This window comes from Lolium perenne, chromosome 7 (genome assembly GCF_019359855.2).
Source record: "Lolium perenne isolate Kyuss_39 chromosome 7, Kyuss_2.0, whole genome shotgun sequence".
Lineage (NCBI taxonomy): Eukaryota > Viridiplantae > Streptophyta > Magnoliopsida > Poales > Poaceae > Lolium > Lolium perenne.
In genome coordinates, this window is record NC_067250.2 from 19,245,148 (window position 1) to 19,250,530 (window position 5,383).

A 5,383-nucleotide genomic window follows, 5' to 3' on the forward strand; every position below is an offset into this window, starting at 1 on the left:
TTAATAAAACCTAGATGATCAAATAGGATCAACCCTAGATCCTATTACCTAAGATTTCATCCTTAATTAGCCTTGACTAGCATCACACCATTGTGATGAACTCCAATAGCAACCATGCTAATATTGACATCATATCCCATACACACTAAACCCTATTAGTGTGAGATAATTATTAACATCCTATTTAGGAAATCACCATCCCTTACTTAGTGAATCCAATGGCTAATACAAGATAACCTCAACCTTAATTGCAATACGTCTTATTATTTAAGAAGTATGTTCTTCAAAAGTTACTCTTTTGAAGAAAATAAGGAATCATCACCAACCCTGCTATTAAGGACCTATAAACCCTAGCCAGCTATCCCTAGCAAGATAAACCAACCTTGACAACAACCTGTATAATGAATTGCTTAGGATACCTAGGCTTATCTTAACCTTACAAGCCCTAGGTGTTGATGAATCCAACTTTGTTGGGATCCATCTAATATTTACTCCAGCAACTACCTGAAACCATAGTCAACCATAGAAACCCAATCTAATTACCATACTTGTTCTTTATTTAAGAACATATTCTCCAAAGGTTAATCTTTTGAATTATATAAAAAGTAATCATCAACCATGTATTATAGGACTTAAAATTGACAACTGCTCTTTACTTATTATACAGCTACTATTGCTGGTTGTGTATGGTTGTTACTATTCATTTTGCCACCTGCTTAGAATTCTAAAACAACACCACCCTGGATAAGAACTTTGTTTGTGAATCACTCTAAAAGTGCAACACACCCTGGACTAATCATTACAACTCACTGATCCTAAATCATCGGGGTTAGGTCACGCTTAGAGCGAATTGCATCTCATTCTTATGCATTATTGCATCCTTGCCAATCTTTTAAACATCGTCCTTACCGGACGATGATGCTATTTCAGAATTTGGAGTTATTGCGTATCGAAGACCTTGTCTGCATAATCTTGCAGCCAAGAAAGGCAAGTTCATCACTTGCTCATGTCATTTGTGTATTTCTATCAAATTACTTGCAAAGTATTATGGTTATCACTATTGCATAAAAATCAAAACCACTACTTTCATAACTATGAATATGACTATGTGGTGGGCAATGGAACCATGGATTGTGTTGATATGGTGGAGGTTCCATTGCACGGGTTTATATCCATCTAGGATTAAACAACAAATGTCGCCAGTGATTCTTGTGCCGTAATACCCGTGTTAACCATAAGATCCGGAGTGGGACGGAGTAGTCAAAAGTGTTTCCACCTCTCGTTCATCAACGGATGCGCTTTACCGTAGACACTTGTATCTGTCGGCGGCAAGCGGTAGGCTGGGGAAGCCTTAAGTCCCCACGGCACAGTCCGTAGACACTTGTCGTTCGAAGAACAAGCGGTAGGCTGGGGAAGCCTTAAGTCCCCACGGTATTGCGGTCTATGATGGGTTGCAGCCACCGGCGTAGGAGTGTATGGTAGAGCCCAGCACTGTTGTCGTGGTCGGGGTCCACCTTGAAATCTACAGGAATAATGGGACCGACGTGGACCCAGGGTCGGCGCATGCAACAACGGGTGGGTGTTCGAGGTAGCGGAGGAACATGATTGGCTAGACCTTATACCGGGCCTCACACCAAAGGAAGTGTGGACGGGGAGTACGCCCGGTTGGCACCAAGGTTAAGATCTCTTATGGGTAAAGCAACACACCTCTGCAGAGTGTAAAGAACCGTGACCTGTCACTCCCTGTTCCGGGATATGGAACTGCGAACGCGGCCGGAAAGGAGCTCCATGAAGTTCTAATAAACCGGTGAAGGCTGACGGACATAGTTCTTCTGAGTAAAAGCAACCTTTTGAAGAAATGGTTATGAAAACTTGCATTGGTATTAGACTTTCTGGTCTAATGCCGTAGCTAGTGCATTAAACACCTCTTTCCTATAATGAACTTGTTGAGTACGCTCGTACTCATCCCACTCTTAAATCCCCTGCTTAGATATGGAGGCATCGAAGGAGGATCTACAGTGCAACTCGAAGAACGAGGAGTCAACAACTACTTCAAGGTACAGGACCCTGTCAGAGGAGTCAGATACCACATCCATCAAGGAGAAACCCTAGTTTAGCCATAGAAGGGAACTAGCTTCCTAAACCTAGCTCCTAATTAGCTAAAATCTATTCTTAGCCTCTGTAGCTAGTTAGATACTCTACAAATAGAGTTCGTGATAGGCTTAGATCACGAGTCGTTCTTCTGGAGTTTATTTGCAGTTTTACCTCATTGTAAAGTAGGAGGCTGTGTGGATCTTTTGTAAAGAGTCGATGTTGTAATTCTATAGACATACCTTGGACCCGCATATGTTTCTGTTGTACCGCTCTGAGCGATATAATACTAGTGGAACGGTGTTTCATTGGTGTTATATCAGACTTGCATACTACACCATGCAGTGGTATGCCGGGTCACCACAGACGTTGACGATTCTCGTTCGTCCGTTCGCATCCCACGGCAGAACGTTCAATCCTCCAATTCCTGAAACAAAACGCACATCCGGCCCAAAAGGCCAGTTCAGCAAATACTAGAAGAGAAAAACAACGCTCCAGTTGAGAGAAAAAAAAAAGTCTTCCGTCTAGAATTCCTCTTTCTTGCCGTCGCCGTTGCTCACTGACATAGCCTAGCTCCACACTGGTGGTCGGCTGCACCACGTCGGAGAGGCCGCTCTCAACCAGCGCCCTGCCGGCCTGGTCGATGCGGTCGACTTCTCGTATCTTCCCTGGCGAACGCCGGCCGCGTCGTCCAAACAGAGCAAGGGCGCTTGCCGGACTGGTCACCGAGCTCGATCTGTGCGCTCCGCTTCCCTGGCGCACATCGTCCGAGTCCGCCAACCGGAGGAGCAGGAGTGATGCTCTCCGCGCTCCATTTGTGCGCTCTAGTGAACGCTGACCACGTCCTCCAAGCGGAGGAGCACGAGTGCTTGCAGGCCTGGTCGCCTCGCTTGATATGTGCGTTGCGGCTTCCCTGGCACACACCGGCTGCGTACTCTAAGCGGGAGCAGGAGCTCGACATCTAGTCGACGCACTCATCATCTGGTGCCGCCGCCGGTAAGCATGCTTCCCAGGTATTGTTTTAGTTGTTTTGACTGAAAAAAAATCCAGATGATACCTAGTTCAGTATTTGCTCTAATGTTATGAATAAATTAGTGGGAGTTTTTACATGTGCAAACTGAACAGAAGTTCTTACCAATGTAGAAATCTGAACTGAATGCAAATTGTTACTGCTAATTGAATTTTAACAAAACGGTTCTTTGAACTTAATTTGAACAAAATGGCAGGCACAGCTGAATCCGGTAGAATCTTTACTGAATCCACTTGATTAAGTACTCTTCTTTTTTTAACCTGTAATTATCTGTTGCATATTGGATCAGTTTTGGGATTTCCAGCTGAAACTCGTCTTCTTGTTACGGAGGATAATTAATTTAGTCCTCGTTGGTGTGCTGCTGGCTCACTTGCCCTGTCATTTTTCTTTTGAATCCTCTGTTTATCATACGTACATAACTTGAACAAAATGGCACGCACAACTGAATGCAAAAAAATTCTGCTACTGAATTTGAACAAAATGGTGCTATTGCTCAGAACTAAACTGAATAGCACTAGAACTAAATGGCAACTATTGCCCATAGCTGAACTGAACTGAATGGCATCCAAAATCAGAAATATCTCACCACAATCTAGTAAAAATGTCATCTGTTATTGGTCCCTGTAAATTTAATAGCTTGTAACTCTGAAATTTTCCTTTGTGACACCATTAAGTGTAAAGTTTCTGACAGGTGTAGTGTGTGATTGTGTTCCAAAACTAACGAAGATACTTTGAGATTTTCCTTCTCTCGGTCCATTTTAACATTCATGTGGACCTCACAATCGGTTCTAGTTTCAGCCCGAGGTAACTTTGTTAAATAATCCCTCTTGTCTTGTGATCGAAGACCTTCATTTGCACAAACAAATTTGCATGATGTAATCTTTCCATCGGATGTTCTTTTGTTTGTGTACATTTTCTAACCTCGAAGCCTTGCTGCCCGCTATAGGTTATCCAAAATGCCCAAGCTTCATCTGAATTTCTGAATTCCATGCCAACATGAGGTGCCAAACCAGGAAGTACAACTCTGCTGTGTAAAAATAAAACAGGTACTACTTAGGGATATGACAAACTACAACTGCTTATTCAAATCTAGGAAAAATGATGGCAATGTACTTGGGATAATGAAATTACCGACTGATATTGGGATCATGATGCGAGGGTGTTAATCTGTTCTGACATTTCTGTTTCTTTCTCAGTTTCTTGTTCCATTGGCAAACGGGATGCTTGATGAAGTTCAGCAAACTACTTCCATGAGAAACATGAAGATTGATCAAGTTCCAAAGAAATCTCAAGGTGAGAGTTTGATCTACTGAGGTGATTACCTTTATGTGAAAAACTGTATGAGAAACTGAGAAATCTGGGCCATATGTACTTGTCCACCTACTGGTGTTACAATCCAGGATAATGAGAATTTACCTAATAATGAGAAGCAGAGCAGCGCAACCCTTCCAGGTTCGTTCCAGGTTCCAGGTTCTGGCGATCCCTTTTTCTCGCGTTGTTTCTTTCTGTCCACGATCTCGCGCCCTTTTTCTCTGTTCTGGCGCCTTTTCTGTATTGGAGCGACTCATGGCCTATTGCTGATCTGGGCTTTTGGGCCGGACGTGTGCTGTGTTTTCAGGAGCTGGACGTGCTACCGTGGGATGCGAATGAACGAACTAGAATCATTAACGTCCCTCTGCAGTACTTACCTCTACGTCAGAGGATCTCGATCCCAGGGAAATGCATCCAATTAATCTGCATGCAAACGGTCCCTATAATCACAGAATTCGGAGGGTCAGATGGCTTCCAATCGTGCGGCTGAAAGCTGGTCCGATAGGAAGCAAACTATCGGGTACCGATCCCTAGTGGTGCCCATAAATCAATGGTTGGACTTGAAATCATACCACTCACCTTCCACCAGTAGTAAAAGGTACCGTAAAAGCCGCCTTCACTTGTACTACCTCCATCCTAAGGTTTAAGACTTTTTTTAGAAAGTCAAACCAAGTAAACTTTGACCAAACTTTTAGAAGAATTTATGGACAAATATCATATTTTATAGATACCATGTGAAAATATATTTCATTATCTATCTAATGATATTGATTTTGTACTTTTCATGTTAATGATTTTTGATAAAAAAACTTAATCAAACTTAACATAGTTTGACTTTCTGAAAACAAATATAGGCCTTCAGCCTTGGGATAGAGGTAGTACGTTTCAACACGCCACACATGGACAAACAAGGCAGAAAACTATTTCAATTTCATCGGTGCCCTGTTTTAA

At 42.7% G+C, this 5,383-nt stretch overlaps 1 long non-coding RNA gene across 3 annotated transcripts; it reads left to right on the top strand.

Moving 5' to 3' along the window:
* Window positions 1–2,462: 2,462 nt before the first annotated feature.
* Window positions 2,463–5,126, top strand: LOC127313666 (uncharacterized). Of its 3 annotated transcripts, XR_007859168.2 has the most exons (4): window positions 2,463–3,087; window positions 3,813–3,925; window positions 4,068–4,167; window positions 4,318–5,126. It is a non-coding gene; the product is annotated as an uncharacterized lncRNA (long non-coding RNA). The 3 variants fall into 3 exon arrangements; XR_007859167.2 differs by having other exon boundaries at window positions 3,813–4,167; window positions 4,318–5,125; XR_007859166.2 differs by lacking the exon at window positions 2,463–3,087 and having other exon boundaries at window positions 3,098–3,925; window positions 4,318–5,125.
* The last annotated feature ends 257 nt before the right edge of the window (window positions 5,127–5,383 follow it).